The sequence below is a fragment of the Cervus canadensis genome, chromosome 14 (assembly GCF_019320065.1).
Source record: "Cervus canadensis isolate Bull #8, Minnesota chromosome 14, ASM1932006v1, whole genome shotgun sequence".
Taxonomy (NCBI): Eukaryota; Metazoa; Chordata; class Mammalia; order Artiodactyla; family Cervidae; genus Cervus; species Cervus canadensis.
This window is the reverse complement of record NC_057399.1, coordinates 35,336,390-35,351,801: the sequence shown is the minus strand read 5'-3', so window position 1 is coordinate 35,351,801 and position 15,412 is coordinate 35,336,390. Positions and strand designations below refer to the sequence as shown.

Genomic DNA, 15,412 nt, shown 5'->3' with positions numbered 1-15,412 from the left:
CTGTATTCAATGCTGGTAGGGCTCAGGGCAAGTGAATATGACAGTATGACCCCTCCATCCTCCTCACCAAGCCAGTGTGAACCAAGGTCCACAAGAGGGTTGTGTTTGAGGAAGGAGAATGATGTGGCTACAGAATTTCTGTCTGACGTCTGATGGAGAGATGGATCCACTCTGATCCAGAGTTAGCAAGGAATCCTGGCTGGCTCCGCCCTCTATCTTAATTCACACAGATTTACTAGCATGTTTGGCTTCCACATTTTCCTTTTCTGGTTCTCTTATACCCTGGGTTCCTTTGAGATAGGTTTTAAATGGCACATCCAACGGAGGCAGATTGAAACAGTGGTTGATCCAGGGTGTCTCATGTTGATCACAGTTGGCAGGTAAAGCTATGCACTGCCCTCTCCCCTTCACCTTTCCAGTCTCTCTTTTGCAGATATTGCTGCAAAAGAACCTCCAGGGAGGATGAGAAAGGGACTCATGTAATGGCTTTAGAATTGGAATTCAGACTTGTAAATGCATGTGTGGAGTATGGGGCAGGAATGGAAAGACATATTAAAAGGCAGTTTTGGGCAGAATCTTCTAAAAACCCAGAGAGAAATATCATCAACATGAAAGCTTGACACAATGAAGCAGACTCAGTCACCTTGAAGGTGCCTGAGGCCAAGAGTTGTTCCAAGTGTTACAGAACTTGAATTGAGCCAAATAGCATCACTCGGATAGTATTTTTTTGTGCTTCAGTAAGAAATAGGCTATGTGTGTGTAACCTTAGTAACTTAGTGAATGCAAAACACTTCATGACCAAGCAATGTTACCTATCAGAGCACAACTCTTAGGTTGCAACCTTCCATTCTGAACCCCCAGACAGTCCCTGCACTATGACAAATTAAGGCCCAGTGATTGGAATAATTGTCCAAACTTTACATCTAGAGATGCCACTGGAAAATCATGTCTCCCCATGTCTACACAGAACCACTATGGGGAATTAATAGTCTGGGGCACTTTATAAGGAATCACTAAATTCAGGCTTCAGGCAAAAGTGAGGTGAAACATTTATGTGATAACATCTCTTGCCATCTGCTGGTAAAGCCTGAGTATGTTGGGACCATAATTAGCAAGAACAGCTTTTCTTCCTTATTTCTATCAGGTGAAAAGGTTTTCCCTTTCTAAGCTGTTCTTATTTTGTTTGTATTTATCATCAGGCATAAACTCTCCATTTGATGCTTGACCGTAAGCCTAGGAGGTTAATTTAAGTCATTAGGACAAGATTATGGCAAAATAAGTATCATGGCAAAGAACAGTGAGGAACCCTGAGTCTAGGAAACTAGAGCCCTTTGAAGGACTCCTAAGAATCTAGTAAATGGAAAGAATGAAGTGTTTAACGCTATGAGGTAACACTCAGGAAGCTGAGCAAGTGCTTGCACAAGAGAAACACAACACAACCCTTAGTTCTTACGAGTGTTATGTCAGGTGCCCACGCTTCCCTCCTGCTTTTCCAACCACCACAGGATGTCAAGACCTAGGATTCCACTAGCTATTAATACTCAAGATGTTTTGAACGAAACCCATTGTTGTCTGCAGTGAAGCTCCCTGGGTGCTGCTAAGTGGTGGCATAAGGATTTGAACCCAGGTAGTTTGATGCTGAGATTCACACACTTAACCATTATCCTATACTGACTGCTCAGGGAGCCTCTTCATGTCTCAGCTTCTCTAAGTCCTCCTTGTTCCCTCCTATCTCATACCTTTCCTCAGCCTGAAGGATAAATAGGGACTGGACTCCATCTCCTTGGAACTCAGCCAGCACAGAGGAGAATATAGTAAGCGGCAAACAAATGGTACAGACAAGTTCCTCGGAGAGAGAAGGAAATGTGATTTTTAAGGTCACAGTTTTGTTTAGGTTGTTTTGTTTCCTTCAGGGATTCACAAATGAGCTCTGAGCTCCTCACGTCTGCAAGAAGTTTCTTTCATTCCTGGACTTTCCGCAGACTTCTGATTTATAATGTGTGTTTTCTGCAGATTGTCACAGAACAAGAATCTTGCCTAACCAAACATAATGGAGGCACCAGACCTCTGCTGACATTATTGGGGAGCATCAGCTTGCCTGCCATGGGGTGTGAACAGTCATCCAGAAAAGAAGAAAACAGCAAAAAGGAAGGGGTGGATGACAGATTCTAAAGGGAAGAGCGAACTGTTTTGAATAGCAGTTCTAAGAACGACTTCCTGCCCGGGTGTGTCTGTGTTCTGGTTTGTGTGCTGCAGGACTGAGCAGATAAACAGAAGAGGGTATCTGTGCAGTGTTGCCAGTAAGTGGGACTGGATTCTAGCCCTGTTTCTTTTATTAATTAGTTCTGCGACTCTGAGCAAGACCCTGACCTTCTTTAAGACTCAATTCCCTTTTTTCTCAAATTGATATTATAACATCTGCTATGAAGATCAAAAGATGAGAAAGATGTAAATTGATTTTAATTCATTCATGTATTCAAGAAATATGTACTGAGTTCCAAATAAGATGCAGGCTCTGTGGTCTGAGATTGTAGGAGGAGGCCCGTATGCTAGAATCTGAGCCGTGCTCCCTACTCTTTCCATCTAAGATGAACCCAATAATGTTTTCTTCCCTGACACTCACAATCAAAGTGTTTTACATTTAAGAGAAAAGAGTGAACAAAAAGAAAAGGAAAAGCTTTGAAAGGATATATAAAACCACTATTTTTAATCAATTTAAGTATACAGTTGAAGCTACTTCTGAAGAATCTAGTGGTCTTGTTGTCAACATCACCATGGTTTAAATCCTACTGTGTACTGGCTAAGTAATCTGGCACAAATTATTTAGTATCATAAACCTCTTCCCCCACTTAAAGAAAGGGAATGTGGATGATATCTATATCATAGAATTGTCCTAAGGATTAAACAAATATATTAATGAGTATAGATAGGAAAGAAAGGAAGCAAAATTTAATGACTCACACAAAAACCTAAGGCAAAACAAGACCTAAAATATATACACTTATTCAGCATACTGCTGGTTAAATATTTTAAATGATATATTTGTGATATGTAAACACACATCACTCATGTAAGTGTACTCCAAGGGAATCTAACTCCAACTTAAAAAAACATGGCCATGAAAGTAATAATAATTACAATGCTTTGAACATCCCATTTTAAGTGCTATGCTAAGTAATTACATATATTACTTCATATAACTCTTTAAAATATCAGTTACAGACATGTGAATGGACCTAGAGACTGTCATACAGAGTGAAGTTAAGTCAGAAAAACAAACATTGCATATTAATGCATGTATACAGAATCTAGAAAATGGTATGGATGGACTTATTTGCAAAGCAGAAATAGAGACACAGATGAAGAGAACAGACATATGGACACCAAGGGGGGAAGAGGGGGTGGGATGAATTAGGAGCCTGGGATTGACAAATATACACTATTGATTGTTGTTGTTTAGTTGCTAAATCATGTCCGACTCTTCTGCGACCCCATGGACTAGCCCACCAGGCTCCTCGGTCCATGGGATTTCCTGGCAAGAATACTGGAATAGGTTGCCATTTCCTTCTCCAGGGGATCTTCCCAGCCCAGGGATCGAAGCCAGGTCATCTGCATTACAGGTGGATTCCTTACCGTTGAGCCACCAGGGAAACCAACACTACTGATACTATACATAAAGTAGATCACTAATGAGAACCGACTGTATAGCACAGGGAGCCTACTCAACGCTCAATGGTGACTAAATGGGAAAGAAATCTAAAACAGAGGGGATAATGTATATGTAGAGCTGATCACTTTGGTGTACAGCAGAAACTCACACAGTGTGGTAAAGCAACCACACTCCAATACGTTTGTTTCAAAAATACCAGTAGAGTTGATTGCTATCGCCAACTTGCAGCTGAGAAAATTAAGGTGGAGAGAATTTAAACATCTTGGCCAAGGTTGTACAGGTGGTAGGTAGTGGAGTCAGGCTTTGAACTCAGGCGGTTTTACTACAGCATCTGAATTCTTAACCACTCTGCAGCCTGACAGATTTGATCTCCTTTTGAGCTTCGTGCCCCTTGTGGCCTGGTGCACCTGCATCTTGTGAGCCAGATGGAATCACTTGATCAGGCCCTGGGACAGGAGTGATCAGTCTTCTCATCATCTCCTATGCTAGACCTGAGCGACTGCAGAGGCTGTGTCTCACCGTCCATCACTAGGAAGGACGGGGCAGCAGTGGTGAGGGGATGGGGGGAAGGAGCTGCAGCATCACTACAGCTTCCATCTGGAGTTAGCGCCTGGATTTAAGGGTGGTGATGCTGGGGTCAAATTTATGATTCGACAGGGCAGCCGAACAAAAGAGCTCCTTTTGGTAGGGCCTTGATGAAAGGTTCTTCAAACATTTTAAGATCAAAGCGGGCTAATTCTTAAAAGTGGTTGCCCTTTAAAGAAAGTGACCTTTTTTCCACAGGGGAGATGGATGATTAACTTTAGAAAGAGTTAAAAGGCACAAAGTTAATGGGTTAACTGGTTAGGTAACAGAAAATGAGAACCAAGATGAAAATTTACCATTCTATACTGTGGAAATGAGATCTAATAAGAAAGGGAGGGAAATAAACAGGAAGACAGGAAGAGAGCAGCTGAGGACCTGTTCTGACTCCCCCCTTAATCAGACTCTATTCTTTGTGGGTTAGCAGACAGGAGGGCAGGAGGACAGGTACTACTCTGTTCCTCTACAGCCTCGGCCTCTGCACCTGTTTATCCCCTCCAATGCGAGAGTCTTGCAGATCTGCATGAGAATGCAGGAGAAGAGGGAACACATTAGAATGCAGAATATCCACTGACCATGTCAGCGTCTCCAAACAACTGTCTACAGAAACTTCCTCTGATCTGGTTGGCATCTGGCTAAACCCTCTGATTCTCTCTTTCCTCTCCTGACTAACTTCTGGGTTGCTTACATTTGAATGGATGATATTTTACAGGAATGATAATAGTCAGCATTTGGTGGTAGGATGCTCATAAAATATACTGTCTAAATCACAATACTTCTGACAGTATCAAGGTGCCACTGGATAGGCATAAACCAAGATAGTCCCGGGCAAATGCAAGCCATAAGGTCATTCTGTTTATTGACTATTTCCTGTGTGCCAGGCACTGGTCAAAGGGCTTTGAAGGTTTTATCTCATTTATTCCTGCCAACAGTCCTCTAAAGGAAGAGCTAGTGTGATACTCATCTTACAGACAAGGAACCTGAGTTCTGGAAATGTCCCCAAAGCTGTCGTTCAAACCCAGATAGAAGTTCTGAGTGTGTGCATGAGCCTGGGACAGACACCACCCTAGACTAACATGGCTTTGTGGAACCACTGGTTCAGCCGTAGCTTTGCCGTCAGCTGCTAAGCCATCTTTCAGTCTTAAGCTAATGCCTCCTTTTCCCACTAGGATACCACCTCCCCACCCTGACAACCTGGGCCAAGTACACAAGAAGCCATAAGTGACAACCTGAAGAACTCAAATTAATATTGCACTGAATTCAGTAGCTACCTGATTAGGCACCACAATTATTATCATCACAGGCATAGAAACTCTTGAAATGTCTCTCCTTTTCTCCTGGGAAGTAAGGAAAAACTTCTCAGAAATGATTACACTGTAGCCCAAGAGACAGCAAACAGATGGAATGGGAGAAGGGTCCTTCAGAGGAGAGTCATGTGCCCTCTTATAAAATTTAAACACAAATTAATCTTCAAAGAGGGCTTCCACCTGTTGAAGCCATGGCCTCATTGTGATAACTTCAGAAGACAGAAGGGAGAATGTGATGATAAATGGGAAAAGGGGGGAAAACCCTACAACTTCTTTCCTCATTCATACACTAAGGCGGAGTGTATGGCTGTGCTATTCAGCAGCTTTGTGCACATGGGCATATTAATCTAATCCTCTGAAATTCAATTTCCTCCTCCATATAAAGGAGAAATAACATCTACTTTGCAATATAGGAGATATTATTATCTCCTATAATAGGGTTCAAGGACATGATCTAGATATACCATTTGACTCAATAGACTGTAGCTACAAGTATCTCTCACACAAAGACAGGCAGAGGTTCCAACCCTGGGCTTTTAGATTTGTTCCTGTCCACAGCCTCCCAGAATGCAGACATCACAAAGACCAAAATGCTCTGAGGGAGCCAACCAATCCACAGCAATGATACAAGTGAAGCAGAAGGTACTCCCTAGATCTGCCTACTATGGAGCCTGAAGTGTGTCTTTGCATGTCTGAAAAGCACAAGGCACTCAAGAAAATGAGAACAGAAAACCTGTCAATCCAGAAAGAGAGATAGGGCTGCACTGGGGGAAGTGTTTTAGAATGAGATAGCTGTAACTGTGAATCCATCCAAGTTCAGCTCCTTAGTAGCTATGCTTTCCCAAGAAAGCTTTCCAGACCTTACTTTTTTCATCAGTGAGAAGGGATGAAAGAAGAACCAACAGGACAACTGTGAAGATTGAAGAGAGTGTATAGAAAGCTCCTATGAAAGTGAAAAGTGAAAGTCACTCAGTTGTGTCCAACTCTTTGCCACCCCGTGGACCCCTAGGCCAGAATACTGGAGTGTGTAGCCTTTCCCTTCTCCAGGGGATCTTCCCAACCCAGGGATTGAACCCAGGTCTCCCTCATTGCAGGCGGATTCTTTACCAGTTGAGCCACAAAAGAAGCCCATAGAAAGCTCCTGTAGCTCATTCAATTAATTATGAGTGTGATTTTATTTCATCCTTGCACACAAGGAAAAAAGACTATTCTTAGAAATATTTGCATATTCTCTTACATATAATATGAAATAGGAATACTCATACAATCACTGTATGATGTATGAGACATCATACGTCATGGGATATCACTGATGTAAAGAGACAAAAATGTTTGGTTAAAAGTCACTGGATTCTTGACTGATGATCAGCTGACAGTTAACTGGGAGGATTAATAAGGACTTATCCTTAAAGTGTATTAGAGACTTGTTTAAGCATTTTATCAAGAAGCATGTTTCCTTCCCAGAGGACACTGTGAATAAAACAACTCAAAATTTTCTAACCCACACAAGGTGGCAAACAAATTTTCTTTCACCCTGCCCAGAACTGTTCCTAATGTATATAGAGAGCCATTATATAGCAAATATTCCTATGGCAATTAACTGTGTGAGCGGAGGACCACTGTTAAATAGTTAAGCCTCCAAAATAAAACATAGTCTTCCTTTAAACATGCATCAGCAGAGAAGAGCTGAAGCATAGATAATGCCAAGCAGAGAGAAATGGAAAGAAAAAATCAGAACATGGCTTAAGAAAAAAACTAAATAAGTGTTCTAGTAGCAGAATTAAATGATTAAATCTGTCAGATTTAATTGGGATTATTACCAGACTATGTACCAACTTATGGTGAAGAGTAGAGGGAAATGGCTTTGATTTTTATATTTTTCCTATCTTTAAATGTAGAAAACCTATACAAGTAAGTAATAAATATTGCCTGCAGCTCTATTCAGAACTCAGAGCATCTGAGAAGACCCTGGGCTACTCCTCTGACCTTCTACGAACAGGAATGTCAAGGACTAGGGCCTGAACAAACAGGCATGTTGTAGGAACAAATTCTTTTCCAAAAGCCTTTACTCTTAGAAAAACTCTTGATATTTTTTCTCCTCACTACTAAACGCAGTATCATTGTATCAGTCTCCTCGCTGATCCTACTATGCCTTGTTTCACATGGGAAACTTTCAGAACTAAGATGTGGTCAAAGCATCAAATGGCTTTTTCTATCACTGTGCCTTCCAGAATGATGAACTCTGATGTTTAAGGACTTGTAAGTGTTCCACACTATTGAATCTGAGCTCGAACTTGACAGGATGTCCGAGGATGTCACATCCATGCCCAGTTTTCATTCCATGGCAAGCACTTTCATTCATATTTGTGAGTATTAATGAATACACAGTCAAACTTTCATAAAACAGAAGTGTTTAATGATGTATCAGATTTGTTCTGTATGCTTACTGGGGGGTCAGCTGTCACTATTCTATACCAATCAGGAACTTGTGACCCCAAGGACTATATGTTCATTCACCTTCCAGCTGTGGCTCAGCTCAGATTCGGCTATCTTGTTCCCTGCTGCTGTCCCAAGCATAGCACAGTGCCTAGCAATGGGTAGGCACTCAAGTCATTGATGAATGAGTTTGCTAACACTAAGCTATTTTGAACATGGAAACCAGAGTGCACACTATTTTCCAAGGCTTCTACTTCTCCAGCCCCAGGCCTTAAATCATGGCATTTGCTTGAGGCATATAGGAACGACATTTCCCAGGATTATAAAGCTCACCTCCTACAACCTCCTCTGGAGTGATGGAATGTACCAGTCATCAGTCTTTCTGACTAAGACTGCTTCATTCTCAGAATCCTTCTCAGCACAGGGCTTCAAATAACCACTTACCACTCAGCACATGAGAGAAACTTATTTGTTGTTGCCACTTGAGAAGAAACATGGTGTTTTACCACTATCTGGAGCAAAAGAACCAGATGGCTTTCCAACAGAAAACGTTAGCCCAAAAGCTAAATAATTCCCATTTTTAATTTCTGTCTTTCTTGCCCCCACCACCATGTGTATATGAACATACACATACATATACATACATACAGCTACTCTGAACACATGGCCAAATATCCTGCACACATATATCCTGAAGTGTCCTGGGAGGCAAAAGAGATCAATCCTGTGGAAAGTCAACAGCTGCATTTGATGGCTTGGCCCAACTTTGCTCAGCCAGCTCATTGTGGGTGATTATGTTCTCATTTCAACCCTCAGACTGCAAAAGGAGAAAGGTCAGCTAGTCTGGGATCCCTTATACAGCTGTTACAGATGATTATGGAAGAACTTGATATACCAAGCCTTTCCCAGAAGTTACAAAACAAGAGAGAGAGAGACTTGTGAATGGGATATTGAAAAGTCCAAATTAGTGGAAGTGAGAGAACAGATTTCTTTGTTAACTGACCCAGAACATTAAATTGATTATGTAATTTAATACTACTGTTCTATTTGATAGCTGCCTATTAATACTGCACCCTCCTACATTACATTCAATTGCAAACTCCAGAAATGGAAGAACATATTTATTTTGCTTGGAATTTGCAATTTTCTGCCATATGAACTATTAGTAATTTGCAATTTCTTTCTCCAAGGGGAGCCTATTACCCCAGGAGGAATGATGATCACCCTTACATGAAACTTGCAGTCTTTGGCTTCCTCTCTTTTCTCATTCCTTGCTGCAGGTGGATGTGAGATTCAAAGAGCTCAAAAATGTAAACATGTTTGGAGGTTTTCTAACTTTGGGAAAATTGAACTCTACACAGACACCCGGCCCTCCATCTCAGGGACAGCTAAGAGGCAAAAGAAGAAGACCTCAGAGCAGAGTCACCATCAGCCAAACAGAAGCAATGAGCTGCTAAATTCACCTACAATGCAGTTCAAAAATGCAGATCCCTGGGCCCCATTTCTGATCAGCTGAGTCAGAATATCTAATTCGGATTATTCTTACACACAGTAAGTTTGAGAACTTACTGTGTGTGAGAACTATCTCATCTAAAGATGAAATGCCTAGAGAAGGACTGGGAAAGCAGGGAATATGAGCATTTTAGTCAATAAGGAGAATTTTCAGGTAAAATACTCTAATGCTATATGTCATTCTCAGCAGAGCCCTACTCAGATAAACCCACCCCCATGATGGTTTTTCACTCAAAGATCCATGATGCTGTGTGTTTCTGCATCCTACCATTCCTTAGGTTCCTTCAAGATTCCTCTGAATTCAACTCAAAATTCAAATAATGTACATGTCTTTCCAAGGATGATCATTCTCTAGCTGATTATGTGCTTTGTGGGCTGAGTTCATGAAGATACTATTTTTTACTTTTACATATTCTTAAAAAAATAAAATAAGAAGACTGAGAATTGTCATGACAATCCCTGCTGGTATTTTCCACTATGGGTATTATTCTTCCACATTGTTTCAACCGGTGATGATGGCTGGGATCTGACCCCAGGCAGAGCTCTCCAAAGAGCATACCAGCCAAATTGTGCTTCCAAAATTCCCAGTAACAGTTGAATGGAGCCAAGGAGGCCAGGTGTTGGGCAGGAGGATATTTTAGGCTCGACTGATGGTCCAAATTGGACACTGCCTCCCAGAACCGTCCATTAAGAAAGAGAGCCTTGAGTCTTTCCTCCTGCGCTCCCATCTCCTCTTGCCCATGCTGCACGCTGTACTCCTGTCATTTCAGTGTGGGTTGTGGGAAATTATCTTTGTACTACGTAAAACAAGCACATATGCAAACGATTAATGTGAAGGATCTGAGTGTCAGAAAGGAAGGACTGGTGGTTTAACCCTCTAATCATGCTTCTTTTCCTTGGTAAAGACTAATGAGCACTGGATGAACAAGGGAAATAAGAAGCACTGATGAGTTGTATATAAATCTAGGAACTAAAAGTAGCTCTGAGGTAATTAGAAAGCTTGGAGCTTAGGGACATAGCAGTCAAATGCCTTAGTAGTTAATTCGGGCTCATCCAGTAAAAGGAAAGCTAGTCTCCACTCTCTCAATACGGAGGTCTTCTCTAGAGAGGGCAAGAATTCTCCTTTTTCTTCAAAATTTCACCATATCCTTGAGGCTAATTGGTTTCTTACAACAATATGCTATCAACTGTCCTCTTTCTCTTCATCTCCACTACCATAATTTCAGCACACGTCCACATCAAGTCTTGTATTCTCTATATTTCTTACTTGCTGAATGAAATAGCTTCTGGTACAACCTGTTACAGTCTACACTGCCACCAGTGTGATTTCTTACAACACAGTTCTTATCATTTCAGCCTAAACACCTTGGATGACTCTCCCGTTGCTCAAAGGAAAAAGCCAAAAATTCTTAGGCCTTCATCAGGTTCCAGAATATCTTTTCAAACTTATCTCCTAAGATCCTTCTGCACATTCTATATTTCTGTATATCCAGCATCTCAGGCCTTGCAAAAATGCTTTTCTCTTTCATATTTTCAGAATTCATTCTCTCTTGAATGCCCCCTCACCCTTGTAACCAATTGGAAAGTTTCTTTGAATTCCAGCTGAAAAATCACTGATTTTCTTGGTAAGAATTACTCCCTACTATGTATTGTAGCACACATAACTATAGCATGTATTTTCCTAACTGCTTCAACACATCTTACATTATGGTTGTTTGGCTATCTGATTACCTACTGGACTGCAAGCTCCTGCAGGTTAGGGGTGAGTTGATTCATCCTCATGTAAGTAACAGTGTCCAGCATAGCACCCTGTCCACAGGACACTTCAAGATATGTTGGTTTGTAATAAATGAATGATTCATGCTCATAGCAGGCAGCTACTCTCCACTGCCTGCATAATTAAGCTGTAATTTTCACTTCTGCAGAAAGCCTGGAGGATAGAAAAGAAAAAGCGTGCCCAGGGTAGAAGGCAGTGAAAATTTTTGAAAGACATTTGCCCTTTAAGGTCTATCTTCATTACTCCCCACGAGACCTAAACAAAGACCCTTTTCTGTTGTCTCTCTTACCTCCTTCCAGCTTCTAGACTTCTTTCATATTCTTATCTCAGTTGCACATAGCTTCTTGGAAGTAGTCTCATTAAAATGTATTTGAGGCAGTCACTGGTCCATTAGCACCTTCTTGCACCCAGCTGTGTCAGATAAGCACTGAGAATTTTATTTCTCTCAATTAAGAAAATTTGTAGCTTCAGAGACAAGGGAGTGGCTTCCGGGTCTACCCAGGATGCATAACACCGTGACAGAAACTGTACAGTTGTTATGCCTTGGTAGCTAGTATTCATGTGGTTATACTGAGACCCTGAGCCCAAACCAGAGAAACTTCTACAGTTGCCAAGTCCCCCTGACAGAGTTCACGGCAGTTTCTAGATTCTAAAGATCAACTAGAGGATTCACCTTCAAAGCTGAAGTAAAAGAGTAAGAATATGAAAGATCCAGAAGCAAAATAACCACAGGAGACAGATATTTCTAGTGCTAACCCATCATACCCTTGATGGAGGATGGGTAACATTAAGTATAAGATTATGGCTTCTACTGCAGATCTTGAGGGACTGGGCACCAGAGTTCATGCCAGAAGCTCAGGCAAGCTCAGATACTTTTCATAATAGAAAGGAAAGAGGTGAGAGTTCCCACACAGAAATTCATATAGGAAGAAATGAGGAAAAATGGGAGAATTATAACAGGAAGGGGATTAGAAGGAGGCAGAAAACCATGTTCTCTGTCATGTGAAAATGTTTCTTATGGAAATTCATGAATGTCCTAAGTTTCTCATACCAGGTTGAAAATAAAAGAATTAGAGTCAATATGTACAATGCCCAAGACAATGAAGCCAAGGGCCTGGACAATCTTGCCTCAGAGGCCACGAACCTTGAACCTTAAACATATGAAAACCCTTCCTTAATCAAATCCTAAAAGATGATGCTGTTAAAATGCTGCACTCAGCAGTGACCACAGGACTGGAAAATGTCAGTGTTTGGAAGTGCTGATTATATACGGTTCATGACTTTGCTGTGGCTGAAATCTTTTTGTCTGCTTCTCCTAATACAGGCCAGATAAGCCTCAACTGTTTGAATATTTGAAACAAAGACAGAAACCTCTCTAGCAGAGACCTGAAAAATCAGGATGGGAAATAACTTATTATTACTTGATATTCTCTTGGGTCAAAAATGAAAGTAACTTTGTTGGAAAAACCCTTTGACTGAGTCTATCTCAGAGATCTAAAACATTTGTTCACACCTTTAAGAAAAGAGCCAACTAATTGATTTAAGGCCTGGCAAGAAGGGAGTTTCTTTTGATCCTTCATCATGAATGCTCTTCATCAGCCCACAGGGCTTTAGACCTGTGAACTCACCAGACATTTGAGGGAAGACTGTGGAGTCTGTCATTCCTGGGACTGAATCAAACATTCTAGAAATCTAGGAGAGAAAGGGACCCAGCTGACATCAAGGTTACATAAAGAAGATTAAGGGCCCATGAAAGAGAAACAATCACAGCAGAATAAGAGAAAATGGGGCAAATTATGATCACTCGCCTGCAATCCTGACAATTTAATGTAATAGGAGAATGTGATTGATAAAGGGGAATTTCAGAGATTGAAGATAAGTCGATTTGGGAAGGGATTTGAAGGTCAAGAGTAAGATTCTGACATGTCCCCCTTGTTTCTCCAGACCTCTCTAGCCTTTGGGACATTTGAGTAATTGTGTGCTGAGCTCCTTCCCAGTTCAGCTGTTGTTACAGCAGGGCCCTGTGTTCCCTCCCTTTTCCCTGTGAGCCTTAGACTCCAGAGGCCTCCTGGCAGGTTATACTCAGGCTTCCTCCAAAAGGCATCTTTCTCTTTCCTCTGATCAATTGTGCACAGGATGGCTTCATGGCAGTTGTAGCTTTTTAGATCCCCCTTTGTACCTGGGCACTAAAATTAAGGACCCTGAGGTGGGGCTCTGTGTGCACCCTGGGTGCAAAATTCCTTACCTCCTCCTTCCCTACCTCAGCCCTGGCAACAGATACCATTCCCTGTTCAGTTCGTGACATAATACTGAAAACCTTGCCCTTCTTCTGTGAAGCTGGATTTGAGATTGACTATTTGAAGCTGGATTTAAGATGGTTACTATTTGTTCATCCTAAACCTCTGTGTATTCACTGGCACCTACCTGTGTGTGTCCACACACATGCATACACAGACATGCACACACACACACACACACACATCTCACGACTGATGCAAAAGAAAAAGAGTTCCATATTCTATGTAAGGTGATTGTTCTGGATGCTCCATGCTAATGCTCTTCATTTGTTATTCGACTTCAGCATCCAGCAGTTCTTCTCCTTCATCTTTGGGTTCTGACCAACTTCCTTCACCACTTTCCTTTCTTTTCTCCTGGACCTGATGATGGCTTTACCTGCTTGAAATGAGGCCCCAACACACCCAGGACGTGCCTGACATTTTTCCTCTAGCTCCTCATGGTGCTGGCCACTCAGACAAGTACCCTGCCCACACCTCAGCTTGGACCCACTGGGCAGCACTCCTGTTGGAGCTTCAGGCCAGGAAGTTTGGGCCCTAGAAGGGTGCTAGGTGACTGTACAGTCTGCAAACTTTTGTACTTGGAAGGGTGGTATTACCCCTATAAATAAAAAGTCTGTGTGTTCAGTCGTGTTTGACCCTTTGCAACCCTAAGGACTATAGCCCGCCAGGCTCCTCTGTCCATGGGATTTCCCAGGCAAGAATACTGAAGCAGGGTGCGATTTCCTTCTCCAGGGGATACTCCTGATCCAGGGATTGAACCTGTGTATCCTGCATTGCAGGCAGATTCTTTACTGCTGAGCCACTTGGGAAGCCCTACTCTCCAAAAACATACCAAAATTGAAGCCCAACAAAGGAGGGAAAGAAAAGAAAGAAAGCTGCAGCATATTTGTCTATTGCAGATTGCACAGATGCCACTTTCAGTTACTGTGACCAAGCTCAGATGGGACACTCTTTTATAAGGCAACACTCAGGGCCATTTGAATTTCTCTTTCCAAATAGAAAATGCACTTCAAAATCACTTAAGGAACCACCAAGTAGATTAGAACCCACAGACTGCTCCAGTGACTGGAACAATCCTGAGCAAAGAATCTGTGTGTGTGAAGAAGACAGAGAACATGAAATTGGGGGAAATTTTGCCTTTTGAACAGAACACTGGTCAAATCCCAACTACTCTACCCCAGCTACTTCAGAAAAGTCACCTCCGGAAAAGGTGACTCTGAGGCTAGTCACCAGAGTCAGGTTTAAGCAGCTGGAAGCTCTCCCCTAGAAAGTCCAGGCAACCCTGGGAAATGTGTCTTGTCTTCCCAAACACTTCCCTGCTGTTCAATTCCATTCTGTAAAGGGAGGCTATAAATATTAGGTCTCAGAAAGAGTTCATGTCACAAAGCATTAAAGAATGTCTAGGCTGCCAGCACCTCCAGGGTACAGAAGCCATGGACACACTCTCACCAGGGAGCAGATGACTGACAGCAAACCCATCCAGATAGAAGCCCTAGTTGAGACACCTGAGAGACTGGCCCCTGGCCTTTGAGATGGGAAGACGAAGAGAACTTTAGGGTTCAGAAAGGGCAGTTGCTAACGTGGGAGAGCAGAAAGCTTCAGGTGAGTGCTTGAGGCTACCCTTCCCACAAGTAGAGAGCCAGGATTCACTTGAGCTTCTGGGCCAGGTAGACCTGCACCAGAATCCATGCTCTGCTTCCATAATTCTTCTTGTGTCCTGAGAAAAGCTCTTCTGCATCTGAGAAGGTACCAGTTTCCTCACAGAACAGGCATAACAGCAGCATCTACCATAGAGACTTAGCTGATCTAAGGATTAAAAGAGGTCACAGCA

General features: G+C 42.1%; 1 long non-coding RNA gene across 1 annotated transcript in view; it reads right to left on the bottom strand.

Annotated features, from left to right (window-relative positions):
* The window catches only part of LOC122453172, a 175,273-nt gene extending 163,581 nt beyond the window's left edge, over positions 1-11,692 (bottom strand). Inside the window, exon 1 of the long non-coding RNA XR_006272967.1 lies at positions 11,574-11,692. This is a non-coding gene — a long non-coding RNA (uncharacterized LOC122453172). The remainder of the gene's footprint in view (positions 1-11,573) is intronic.
* Between the last annotated feature and the right edge of the window lie 3,720 nt (positions 11,693-15,412).